At 43.4% G+C, this 14,174-nt stretch overlaps 1 long non-coding RNA gene across 1 annotated transcript in view; it reads right to left on the bottom strand.

Annotated features, from left to right (window-relative positions):
* Nucleotides 1–2,751: 2,751 nt before the first annotated feature.
* The window catches only part of LOC121020170 (uncharacterized), an 87,553-nt gene continuing 76,130 nt past the window's right edge, over nt 2,752–14,174 (bottom strand). Inside the window, exon 3 of the long non-coding RNA XR_005785993.1 lies at nt 2,752–4,065. This is a non-coding gene — a long non-coding RNA (uncharacterized LOC121020170). The remainder of the gene's footprint in view (nt 4,066–14,174) is intronic.

Here is a 14,174-nt window from a genome sequence, read left to right as displayed (position 1 = left end):
TCATGATCTCACATTTCGTGGGATTGAGCCCTGTGTTGGGTTCTACACTGAGAGAGTGGAACTTGCTTGGGCTTCTCTCTCTCCCTCTCTCTCTCTGCCCTTCCCCTCCTCGTGCTCTTTCTCTAACTCTCTCTCTCTCTAAAAATAAATAAACTATATATTCTCCACCATTCTACCTGTTCTTCCTGTGAGGCTCTTTTAGATGCCACATGAAAGGAAGATCATGCAGTATTTGTCTTTCTGTGTCTGGCTTATGTCACTGAGCATAATGTCCTCCAAGTTCATCCATGCTGTCATAAATGGCAGGATTTCTTTCTTTGTAAGGTGGATTAATATCCCAGCGTATGGATAAACACCACATCTTCTTTATCCACTCATCTGTCTGTGGACTTTCGGGGTGTTCCCAACTGTTGGCTATTGTGACTAATGCTGCAATGAACTCGGGGGTGCAGGTGTCTCTTTGGGATCCTGACTGCATTTCCTTTGGATATATACCCAGATGTGGGAGTGAGCAAGGCAGTCTTAAACTCACTCTGCATTGGCTGAGCCCCTTGATGCAGACATCGGCAGGGGCTGAGCTGCTTCCTCTCCACCCCTGTGAGCCCCAAAGTTTGCATACCCAGAGAAAGAAGAAAGTTTGTCTGACGTCCCTAGTCTCAGCCCTACTGAGCTATGTTGCTTTGGTCTCTGGAATCAGGGGAGGGAAGCATTCACCATAAAGATACTGCGGAGTTTCCCAGTGTCCTTTCCGTTCCTGCTTATTACCTGCACTGGGAGACCCTGTGCACATCTCCATCCGTGGCGGTGCAGTTCATGTCCCTGCAACCGCTAGCAAACACTGCGCGTGGCAGTTGTGGTTGTGTGTTTCCCGCAACGTCCTAAAAGGCACGGTGACCATGGAACAACTCTGTTGATTAGCTCACGCCTCCTGGCTCCGGGAGAAATCAGGCTCTTCTCAAAAGAAAGCAGGCTTTGTGGGGGGAAAGATACCCTAAAGACAAAGTGAAATGTGCAACTGTGGTGATATTTATAGATTCTCTACCTTATCTTGGGAAGACTGAATGAAAGACAGGTGCAGAGCAGTATCGGTTTGGTGTGGATGCAGGAAAAGAGAGACGCTGTCAGTGCAGAATTGGTGAGGAGAAAGGCTTTGGGCAACTGTTGGCACCCTGAATCAGCCCCCTCCTTTTTGCGATGACTCCCACGCCTAAAAGGAGGGGATGAAAACCATATGACTTTTGCCATGCACTGTCTGACATGAGATGCTGCAGAAAGGACAGTCTTCTGCAAGGCTTTTCTGGGAGGTCCATAGAAGCACACCCCACCGCTCAGAACATTCAGTGTGTTCCTAGGTAGCTAGACACACATTATTAATGGAAGTCTCTCCTCCGGTATTTTTCACAGCATGGAAATGATTCTAAAAATAACCTGCAGAATTATGTAACTCCCTCTGCCATTATATTCTTGCCATTTTTTTTTTGTTTTTTTTTTTTTTTTAAGAACTTCTAGATGGATCGGCCATGAGCTGTTTCGGCTAGAAGCAATATAAAAGATATATATCTCAATGGACCCTTCTCCTTCATTAAGTTCTAGACTGTGGATGCTCCTGGGAGTTATAATTTAATCTCTGCAATCTTCACAGTGCAATTTAAGCAGTGGGTTGAGTTGTAAAATGAGTGTTTCAACATCGAGCGCTCCAACAGTGAGATGTAAATGTTTTTACTGGTTTTTCTACAGCCCAGATTCTCCAAGAAAGTAAAAAAAAAAAAAAAAAAAAAAAAACAAAAAACAGAGAGAGAGAGGCAGTGAGCTCATAGTTTTGGAGGTGTGGTAGATGGGAGCTAGGTTCACAGAATACATCAGATTGCTGCAGGAAAGCCCTCCAACTAAGGATCTGGAGAATTCTGCAAGGAGCCGCATTCTTCAAGCCCACTCTCTGAGAGCCTTCAGTGTTGATTCTGGAACTCGGGGATTCGGTACAGCTTGGAAGTCAAGATTAACGTCCACCTGCTCTCTCCATTGTTCATTTTGTTTCAAAAAGCCTTCCTTTTTTTCCACTTTTATGAAAGGAAAGTACACAGAGGCATCTTATTACAACAATGAAATCTCAAATTGCCATTCAAACGGATTTAAAAGCACCTTGTACTGTGGACTTAAGTCATTAATGGAATCAGAATGTGCTGGTAAAACAATGGCTGGAAGACCCCAGAGGTGCACTGAGAGCTGCAAAGAAGAAGATTCACCTTTTCTATTTTTCAGTCGTGGAGAATGTGAACAAATTGTGAATTTCCTTTACACTCTACATAAAATACTCTGGTGAATATACGATTTCAGTTAGTAGAGAGGTGATTTATGACTTCTGTGTTTGCTCAGTGTTATTGTCATTGGAATTAAATAACTCAATGAAATCTATTTAGTTTGATAAGAATGAAAAATAGATGGGAATAAAGATACATTCAAGTGTTTGACATTTGTCTTTTCTAATGGTTTAGAGTTATAGGTCCCTACATATATCTTGCCAAGGGTTCTTTTTAGACTCCCACTTATATTTAATTTTTATTTTTGATGTAAATTCATTGTGGGCCGAACTCTGCCTTCCTTCTTCTATAGAAAAAAAAATGAATGTTTCTCATTTTCCTTCTTGAGCAAACCATGGTATTAGTTGAATTAAAACCATGGTATCAGTTGAATTTACATATCATTCTTTAAGGGGTACCTAGGTGGCTCAGTTGGTTAAGCATCTGACTCTTGATTTTGGCTCAGGTCATGATCTCATGGTTCATGAGTTTGAGCCCTACATCAGGCTCTGTGCTGACAGTGCGGAGCCTGCTTGGGATTCTCTATCTCCGTCTCTCACTGGGAAATATGCTAACCATCTGCTTTCAGATCTTCCTATAGGTGTAGGAAGATAGGGTCTTACCTATTAAAACAGTGTTCATCTTATAAGTGTGAATGATGCTTCAATTAAGGTAACATCCTGGCTCACTCTGGTCTGACCATCATCTCTTATGCTGCAGAATTCTGTTGCTGATCCAGCTACAGAAAATCAAAGCAAAACATTAACTCTTGGAACCATACAGATCTCTTTGAAGAATTATAGTTATTTTTCTATTTTATATGCTTGGCATAAATGATGTTTTCAATGTATATTTATTGGATGGATGATTACATGAATGAATGTAACCTATGTGCAAAATGCTGTGCCTTATAATTTGGAAGGCCACTAGGGATAGAGAAGGAGACAGAGAGATCTTCATCTTCTGGAACCTCCCTCAGCTCAGGGAGCTTCTGGTTTGTTGCCTTTCTCCATGAGTAATAAAAATAATAAGAATAAAATCCATAACATGCATGGAATAGAAGGTACTAGACTCATTTTGTTTTCAGGAGAACCATAGTTGAGGATTGGCTGTGGAAGAAAAGAAGGAAGTCAAACCACATGGCCTGAGGTGCTTTCAGGGATGTCTTTCCATTGCATAGTTGGCTTAATCCTGTTCCTGTGAGGTATTATTATCTGCATCATTCAAATAAGGAGATGGAGACCAAGGAAGCTACAATGGGATGAGAGCTTCAAGGTTCATAAGTGGCATAAATGGGGTTCTGACCCTCGTATTTGAGGTCCAGAGTGCCAACCTGTTCGGCAAACATGAATCAGTTCATGCTAGAACTGTGTTTGTCTTTAGAGATTGCCACAGCTTCAGAAAACATTCAGCAACAACACCAAGTCCTTTCCAGAATGCAAAGCTATTACTTTCCAGGCCACAACTTCTCCCTTCTTCCCTCATCACAGTTACTCTTCATCATGCAACCAGTCATGCCCTTTCAGCTATCATTACTAGTATCCCTCGTGTGCAGGGCCACCCACCAAACTAAGAAGGTAGCAGCGAGCAAATGGCACTCCCTGCCCTGACAGAGACGGTACCTTACCTCAGACTTAAACTAACACACACGTGTGGTCTCACAGTTTCTGTGGGTGAGGAGTTCAGGCACAGTGGAGTCCTCTGCTCAGAATCCATCAGGGCTTCCATAGACGTATCGTCCGTGCTGAGTTGTCATCCGGAGGACTGACTGGGGAAGAATCCACAGTTAAGCTCAGATGGGTTGTGATGTCTCATTTCCTTGAGGGCCCTGTTGGGTTTACGTTTGCACCTGCATGTGTCCTTCTGAAGGAAAAGAACGAATACGTATGAAATGTTGGACTAGCATCCTTGACAATTTTGTCTAAAAGAAATATTTAAGGTTCATTTTTTGTTTCATGGACCTAATGTTCTCTTTGGAGCATAGAGGTGGTTATTTGGTTTTCAATTTTCCAATGTTGTATTAATTTTTAGGAACATTCTGTGTAAGAGATGAATGGCTTCCTTAGTTAGTTATAAGTACACTCAAAACTATGCTGGGGTACCTGGGTGGCTCAGTCTGTTAAGCATCCAACTTTGGCTCAGGTCATGATCTTGCAGTCTGTGAGTTTGAGCCCCACATTGGGCTCTGTGCTGACAGCGTGGAGCCTGGAGCTTGCTTCGGATTCTGTGTCTCCCTCTCTCTTTGCCCCTCCCCTGCTCACACTCTGTGTCTGTCTCTCAAAAATCAATAAACATTAAAAAAAATTTAAAGACTACTATGCATACTGTACTCATCTACAAGTATATTCCCGGGATTTAAGAGAATATACTTTTTGATGTCCATGCCCTACCAAAACACACACACACACACACACACACACACACACACAGAGTCCTGATAAAGAGTGGCACCTAGGGGCTCCTGACTGGTTCCATCAGTAGACCTTGCAACTCTTCACCTCCGGGTTGTGAGTTTGAGCCCCATGTTGGGTGTAGAGATTACTTAAAAATAAAATCTCTTTTTTAAAAAAGAATGACACTTAAAGTTTTTGTGTGTGTTTAAAAAAACAGTATTTTCTTCCTTAAATTTATTTATTTGAGTAATCTCTACACCCAGCTTGGAGCTTGAACTCACAACTCCAAGATCAAGAGAGACACACTCTTCTGACTGAGCCAGTCAGGCACCCCAAAAGCTCTTTTTGTTAAGTAAGCTCTAAGCCCAACATGGACCTTGAACTCACAACTCCAAGATCAAGAGTGTCCTGCTCTACTGGCCCAGCCAGCCAGGCACCCCCCAGCATTTTCTTCTTATTTACCTCCTGTTTCTATTTATTTTCTTCACAGGAGACCGAATGATCTGAACTCTCTCTAATTCTTTGTCACAACAATGGTTGCTACCTTTATACACTGTCACTGTGAAGTATTATCAAGACATTAAAGAAAAAACACCTCCTTTTTAGGATATGGATCGTAGAAAGTTAACAGTGTTTTTCTTTCTAATGCTGGTCACATTATGAAACTCAATTTTGCTTAGATCCATTCCATCTCTGAATTGTCTTCCAGTTAAAGTAGGTTCAAGCCGGTCTGCACCTCCTTAAGATTATTCCTGTTAAATGCTGTAGCCATTTGCTTTTCTATAAAAGTTCCCTAAAATACCTTCTCTTTTACTGATATTGCCATCCTCAGACCCTTCGGTAAAGAAAACCCTTCGATTGAAGGAGAAAATCGGCCTGCTCCAGTACGGCAGACTTCCCAATGATTATTTCTCTAGCTCAGGATTCAGAAGCCATATTGTATCTTTCCAAGGCCAGTAGATTTCCTGCCATGGGGTTGAGTTCCCAAACCCCCAAAGGCTTTGCTATATTCAGGATCTCCATGAAAGCACTGTCTTCATGGGATATACACATTCGTACCAAGTTTAGCAACTACCACAGGATCTCATGTTATATGATGGCTCATCTCATTTGATTTAAAACAGGTGCCATCATAAGCTTATAGTGACATAGAAATGGTACACTTGATCCTGCCATTGTTGGCTCTGAGGTTTCCACATTACAATACATATGTCAAGAAACTACAGAAATCCTTCACGGTGTCAGCAAGTCAGAAGCCATTCGTTTACGGAAGCGTGCGGGTGTGATGTGCATATTGCGATAGATGCGCCAATGCAATTGTCAGAGATAGGCAGCGCCTGCCCTACCATGGAACATTCCTCCTTCAGAACCCAGCTTCGGATTTTCTGACTCGGAATTTTGTAAAAGTGTAATTGTTGTAAAACCGAGAAAATTGCCCGGCTGTAAAATCCTTCAAATTTATCCGTGTATTATCTTTGCAGTTTTTCTTTAAAGAATAATAAAAAGAAAACCATCCAAGGGGATGGTAATTGCATAAAATGGCAGATAGCAAAGTAGATAAAATTTTAATCAAATCTTTTGGTGCTTAGATAGGAAAGGAAAATGTAAATCATTAAAAGGTTTATCTTTAAAAATTAGATGTAAACTGCTCTCTTCAGAGACCATCCATATTTATTTTTTATGTTTTATAAAATAGAACCATGTTTTAATCAGTCATACAAACATGGACGAAAACGATTTTCTCGTGGGGCCATTCAAATTCATTTGGCCTGTTTATTTTGCATTGCAGACACCTGAAACCCACGTTCCTGGCACTGAGATGAAACGTGGACTTGTTTAGAGGAAATTTTCTGGACATAATGGAAAATTTTATGGAGTTTGAGTGAATTCCTGTGAGGCAGGCCTTATAGTATTGAGTATAACAAGATTGTGCTCTATTTTCCTTAACGACCAACATGAAAATACAGAAGGTTTTACAACGCAGGCAAAATGCCCTTTCCAAGGTAAATATACCTAAGACACCAAAGCCCCAAATATGTATTACTATGCCAGTGTCTGTGTGTGTCATAAAGGAGCTAGGAGCTCGTCCGCCCCACTTTCTCTTCCCGGGAGCACGTGTACCCACACGTACCAGAAACCCACATGGTTGTGTTCATCTCCTTGCTACTCAAAGCCTCCTCCATGGGCTGCAACATCAGCCTTGTCCAGAAGCTTGCTAAAAATGCAGAAGGTCCACCCCATCCTAAACTTGCTCAATCGGACACTTCAGAGTGATAAGCACCCCCCCACCCCTCCCCATGTGTCACCTGCACGTTGCAGTATAGGAAGTTCTTGTAGAGAAAAGTCGCCTGGAGCCACTTGACCAGGGACATGTTTGCATAAAGGAGAAGGAACATTAATTGCACTCACTAACACTCAGTGAAGGTAGTATTGTCATACGATTTACCGATCCTATACCTGTAATTATCTTACTATTTATTATACAGGTTTGTGCACCTGATTGCACACATGTACGCACACAAAGTCCTGTCTGCTTTCCCTCGGGGTACACACATTTCAGCTCATGTGGTGTTTTCTCTGGATGTGTTACCATCGTCACCCACCATTTCCAAAACTACAGAGGAGAAACAGCTAAATATTCTGAAAACTCCACAACATGAAAGTTGTGACTCTGAGATTTAGAAATGACAGAGTATCTGTAGGGAGGAAGGGAAGTCGGTCTCCCTCAAGGTCAGGTCAGGGTTCATCATTGGATTCTCAAGTCAACACAAATCAGCTCACCGAGCCCATTTAACCTTTCCGAAATTTTTATTTTAGGGAGCAGGGAGGAGGCAGCGTGCTCTAGCTCAACAGTCTTCAACATTTTTTATCTGGGGGATCACTCTGCCTTTTGAAAAATGATCCAGGACCTCAAAGAACATTTTTAGTCTGGGTTCTATCTATCGTCATCTGGCAAAAGTGGAAATGAAAATGGAGAAACATTTGAAGTATTTACTTATTACTATATTAAATTTATATTTAATGTAATAAGTCCTTTGCATGCTAGTATAAATAACATCTTTGATTAAAAATGACTGTATTTAAAAAAATAGTGATTAGGGTCCCATTGTTATGTATCTGAGCAAATCTGCTCAGTGAGCTTCATAAAAGGCAGCTGGATTCTCAGATTGGGTTCTGCATTCAGTCTGTTTTAATATCACCTGTCATGTAGTTTCTGGAAAATGTTACTGCAAATCAGTGAGGGAATGAGAGAGGAGGAAAGGCAACAGTGTCTGAGAATTGTCATGAGCGGGGTTTTGGCCCAAGGACCTTTGGAAAGGGTCCTGAGACACTCAGGGTTTCCTGAGCCGCAGTATGGAAACATGTGCTTGAATTTGTGGAAAGCTGCCTCCCACGGGCAGAATAACAGAAGTCAGGACCACCTTCATCATATTCAGGGATCAGTACAAACTAAAAACGTGGGGCCCCTTGATCTCAACTTATGGTGAATTTCAAGATGGTTGAGAGCAGAGCGTAAAACCAAGTTGGTGATGGGGGTGGGTCTTCTAAGAGTGAGTTGCCTGCAAAAGACGTGGTAAAAAGTGAAATAAATAGTATTTCTGGCTGTAATGTTGGGAATGAATGGAGCTGTGTTTGGGTGATCTTTGGGACACCACTGGCTTCTCATGTGTCCAGTAGTGGGGGCAGGGCTGTTACTTGTGCTTAGGGCTGGATGTGAGACGCTAGAGTGTTTCCTCTTGGTTTCTGCTTTTGGTTTCCCCCACCCACCTTCCCCAGGCAGAGTGGGTGTCTTCACGCTCTTTCATTTCCCCAGAAGTGCATGGATGTTCCTTGTTCATCGATGCTAGCCTGATGTCAAGGATGGGGAGGGTGTGGGGGAAAGGGGTGCAGTGATCTGTCCTCCTCATCTAATGTCAGATTTAGCTTGCTCTTGTATTCCCAGGGTTTAGAGATGGGACCTTCTCAGCATCCCTGGCCTCCCTTCTCTGTCAGTGAAACTTGGGTTGGCATCTATGGTTGGTCTTGGGTGGGAGGGAGTTTATGCCCTTTCCCTGGAGGTAGCAGAGTTCTGCTTGTCACCAGTATAGGATCTGGGGGCCAACAGAATTTTCTGCCCCTCCCTTAGGATTAGAGGATTTGTCTGCTACGCTTGACCCAGCTGCAAAGCTTCTGTGCCTGGGCCCTGGGAGTGATGTCACTTGCCATACCTTTGATCAGACATTGAAGATTTTGTTCCCTATGAGAAGAGAATTCAGGGAAGGTGGTGGGTCTTTGTGCTTTTCCCCTGGCAGGTATTGGTCAACCCCCATCACACCTGTACCACTGAGGTGGAGTCTGTCTCATGTCCCACTCTGCTTCCAGCCTCTCTCTTGAGAAACAGTAAGACCACCTGAGAGCTTGTGAGTAAGTGTAGACTCTCCTTGTGCCTGGGGTCCTAAGCATAAAACTAAAAATGTAGGGGCACCTGGGTGGCGCAGTCGGTTGAGCGTCCGACTTTGGCCAGGTCACGATCTCGCGGTCCGTGAGTTCGAGCCCCGCGTCAGGCTCTGGGCTGATGGCTCAGAGCCTGGAGCCTGTTTCCGATTCTGTGTCTCCCTCTCTCTCTGCCCCTCCCCCGTTCATGCTCTGTCTCTCTCTGTCCCAAAAATAAATAAACATTGAAAAAAAATTAAAAAAAAAAAAAACTAAAAATGTAAACCCAAGATGCTCATTAAGCTATAAAGTAAACATGTACTGAATATTTTAACTTATTAAAAAGGGAATTGGTAAGATCTATGGTTGGTTTGAGCATTTACGTCTGATAAGGAACACTGAAATGAATTTACAAATGGATATAAAACTGACCAACTCATGTACTGGTTTCCCATTGTGCAGCCAAGCAAAGTTGATGTGTGGAAAGAACATCGCACTGGCAAAAGGTGAAAAGCAACTTTTTCCCATGGGACCTAATTTGCATTGCTTTGGACAGGAATTATTTGTCTTGCTCTCTGTTTGTTGTCATTTAAAAAGTTGTAGATAGTCTGGTGAAGGCCTATGAAGGAAGAGACTACCTGAATGGATGAGCTAGCTAGGACATCCATGACATTTCAGTCTTTCAAACCTTCACCTTAGAGGGCGTGAGGTTATTCCAGATTGGCACACTAGCCCTCAGTTGAGCTATAAAAGTTGGTTAATATTTCAGCAGATTTTGTCTTGCTTATTGTAGGAGGCCAATGGCAGGCTGCCTCAAGATGGGCCACCTTGGCATGAACAGTATTTTGAGTTAAAAGCCATCGAAATGGAGCAGATTCAGGAAAAACTCTTTACCTCCTCCTCAAGTGTCTAAATTTACACTGGAAAGGAGAGCCGGCACTAAGAAGAGAGGTATTAATAAGAGCTTCTTCTTTACCTAAGACAGAGCAACCTTTGTTTTCCACACACATCCTGTCACCTTCCTGCTAATGGTCTTGCTCCTCTTGGTATCCTCAGACCCCTACCCCTGTTGTTCAGGTCACATAAGCCTCCCACTGCCTGTCTTTGGAATTTCCAAATCCCTGTAGGTACAAAACTTAATTTGACGTTCTCCTGTTAATGGGTCTCATGTCAATTTGACTTTTCATCCAGCTGTAAAGACCCTGAAGGGCAGAGGAAAGTTTTCCTCATCAGCATTATGAAGGGGAGAGGAATATGACACCAAAATATCCCTCTTGGGCATAAAGGTTATTTTGAGCCGATTCATTTTGAGGAGCTGCAGACATGCAAGAAGCTCCACAAACCTGGTAGAAATTTACCTTTTTACGTTTAAAAGGGAAATTTCCGTTTGCAAGGGTGTCCCCTCCTCTGTGCCAGAAAGAGAGGGATGGCTGAATCTCTAGAAACTCGTATCAGTGGGGAAGACAGTGACTTAAATCTGCCTAACGACCATCCCCTTGTCCTGTTCTTCTGCTATTGCAGGCAGTTCTCAGCCAAGAACCTAGAAAGGTAGAGGGAAAATGACTTCTCCCCGCCTACACTTTCCAGAGTGAAGGATGGCTCTCCCCTCCATGCTGAGATAGGTAATGGAGGTGGCATATCTCGTCCCTCATTGGAAGGTCTTAACCACATTGGAGGGCTCAAAGCAAGTTCAGATTTCTGTAGGTTATCCTTCTCTTTCTCCTTGTAAGAGTAGAAGCGGCATTCTTTGCAGCTTCAGACAACCTCGGTAGATGTGGAAGAAAAAGGAGTGGTTTGATATTTTGACGGTCATGCTACACATACTAGCTTTGTTTGGAGGTGTGGGGAGCAAAGGAGAGTGGGCCTTGTTCACTGGAGGCTTGAAGTAGTCAGTAAAGAAGACAGACGTATGAAAATTCCCTGCAGGACACGGCCATAGGCAGGGAGACAGAAACTGGTACTGGGGGGTAAGAATCACCTGTAATCCCTATGCTTAAATTGGAACTTCGTAATTAAATGCCTTTCCCTCCGTTTGGTGGCATTTATATTAGTATTAACTTCCTTACACAGAACCTTTCCAGGATTTGGTTTATTTAAGTAATTGCCAATGGCTTGGAACAGGCAACAATTGTGCTTGATCAGGCAACCTTTCAGGACAAAAAAAATAAAATAAAATAAAATCAGGTGTACTTTAAGGAATAGGCTAAGTGAAAATAATCTGTGTGAGGTCGCTCAGTGCCTTATGGTATTCCAGGGACTTGCACCAAGAAGGTTATTTTTATGCAATAAATATCTAAGTTCGATGGGAAACAATAATATTGCAGGCATCGAGTGTGCAACATAGCAACACAACCTCTCTTCTTGTACCATGATGTGGTTGTGCTTTGACTTATTAGTGAGAGCTAGCTTTTATATTGTGTTTCCTAAGTCACCTGAAATCTGTATTTTAAAAGATTTAATTTTGGGAACAGTTTTAGGTTCATAGAAAAACTGAGAGGGAGGTGCAGAGGTTTTCCATATACCTACTGCACCCACCCACACATCAGCCTCCCCTGTTATCAACACCCACACTAGAGTGAGGCATTTGTTGTAACTGACGAACCTATATTGACACATCATTATTTCCCAGAGTGCATACTTCACATTAGGGCTCGCTCTTGGTGGTATATGTTCTACGGTTCTGGAGAAACGTGTGATGGCCCGTGCCCACCGTTACAGAATCGCACAGCCTAATTTCACCGCCCTAAAAATCCTCTGTGTTCTGCTAATTCATCATTACCTCCTCCCCAACCCCTGGCAACCCCTGATCTTTTTACTATCACCATAGTTTTGCCTTCTCCAGAGTATCATCGAGCTGGAATCATAGACTATGTAGGCTTTTCAGACCCGTCTCTTTCACTGAGAAATGTGAACTTGACGTTCCTTCATATCTCTTCACAGCTTGAGAGCTCATTTCATTTTTAGTGTGAATAATTCCATTGTCTGGATGGACCACCATTTATTTATCCAGTCACCTATTGAAGGACACCCTGGTTGTGTCCAAGTCTGTGCAATGATGAATAAAGCTGCTGTACAGCTACCCATGAGCGGGTTTTGGGGTGGACATACATTGGTCAGCTCTTTGTGGTAAGTACCCAGGAGCACGATGCCTGGGTCGTAGTGGAACAGTAGTACGTTTCACTTTTGAAGCAACCACCAAAGGGGCTGCACCATTCTGCATTCCGCCCAGCGGTGGATGAGCCTTGGTGCTGCTCCATTTCCTGGCCAGCATTTCGCATTGGTCTTTGTTCTGGACTTTGGCCATTCTAGCGCACGCACAGTGCTATCTCGCTGTTGTTTCAATTTGCATTTCTCTGATGACATTTTTCATTAAAATCTTTTCTATTTCATCACAAGTGGACAGGTTAGCAGGACCAAACGCAGTGTTATTTTTCAGATGCTGTTACAGAGAAAATTAGACTCAGAATGCTGATTAAACGCTCTCGAGTTTGCGCTATCGTAAGCGATAGATGAGGTTTTAGAATGGAGGTGTTTTCTCACGCTCTTCTTCATCATTGCAGAACCTGGTACTTTGCGTTAAAGAGAACAGTTTACAATGGGTCTAAGTCACACGTAGAAGACTCCACAACTGTATGGGTGTTTTATTTTCCTTAATTCAAAATAGAACATGTCACAGTCCACATGTGAAGTTGCTATTGCTGGCAGACTTTTTGTTTCACCTAAATTATTGGCAGAATTTTCTCCAGTTTCCTACAGTGTGTGTGTGCACTGGGTTTGGATCAATGGTCTTAGCAGGCAATTATAGACATGCAGGGAATTTGGAAGAAAGAGCGAAGATAATACGGTGGTAGGACAACCACATGGGCTTACAGTCCACACTGCCTTTTTATGAACACCATCGGGACCAGACAAAGATATGGAGAGGAACTTATGCCCATATTGATGTGACTAATTAATGCTCTGCCCACACCCATAACTCACACTTAGGCTCCATGGTTTCTCTGTCTCTACAGTGGACACGAGTTTTACAATTCTAGGAAAGACATCGGCAAATTTGTTTCCTATTATCAGGAGTGCATGGAAAGTTGGGGAGAGTCCTGTTTGTCTAGTTTGTCTTTGATATTGATGTGTGGATGTTACATGCCGTGATGCATCGCATTGGGGAAGGCATGGAGGGGTTTCCATGCTTTGGAAGTTAACCAAGCCTGAGTTGTAGCCATGACTTGGCCATGATAATAATAATGTCCCCTAAGTGTGTTAGTTCTTAAGTGGGTAAAAAGCACATGGCACATGACTCAGTGAAGAGGAGGATTATAGTTATTTTCAGCAACGGATGGATCTAATAAACATATGCTTTTAAAAAAACGTTCAGGGGCGCCTGGGTGGCGCAGTCGGTTAAGCGTCCGACTTCAGCCAGGTCACGATCTCGCGGTCCGTGAGTTCGAGCCCCGCGTCGGGCTCTGGGCTGATGGCTCGGAGCCCGGAGCCTGCTTCCGATTCTGTGTCTCCCTCTCTCTCTGCCCCTCCCCCGTTCATGCTCTGTCTCTCTCTGTCCCAAAAAAAATAAATAAACGTTAAAAAAAAAATTAAAAAAAAAAATAAAATAAAACAAAATCATAGGGGCGCCTGGGTGGCTCAGTCGGTTGAGCGTCTGACTTCGGCTCAGGTCATGATCTCGCGAGATCTCGCGTGATCTCGCGTGAGTTCGAGCCCCGCGTCGGGCTCTGGGCTGATGGCTCGGAGCCCGGAGCCTGCTTCGCATTCTGTGTCTCCCTCTCTCTCTGCCCCTCCCCTGCTCGTGCTTGCTCTCTGTTTCCCTCAAAAACAAATACACATTAAAACAAAATCATAGGGGCGCCTGGGTGGCTCAGTCGGTTGAGCGTCCGACTTCGGCTCAGGTCATGATCTCGCGAGATCTCGCGTGAGTTCGAGCCCCGCGTCAGGCTCTGGGCTGACGGCTCAGAGCCTGGAGCCCGCTTCGGATTCTGTGTCTCCCTCTCTCTCTGCCCCTCCCCCGTTCATGCTCTGTCTCTCTCTGTCCCAAAAATAAATAAACGTTTAAAAAAAAAAT

Source organism: Herpailurus yagouaroundi, unplaced genomic scaffold (assembly GCF_014898765.1).
Source record: "Herpailurus yagouaroundi ecotype Mexico unplaced genomic scaffold, PumYag 248, whole genome shotgun sequence".
NCBI lineage: Eukaryota > Metazoa > Chordata > Mammalia > Carnivora > Felidae > Herpailurus > Herpailurus yagouaroundi.
The sequence above is the reverse complement of the archived record's forward strand: the minus strand, read 5'-3'. Positions and strand labels throughout refer to the sequence as shown.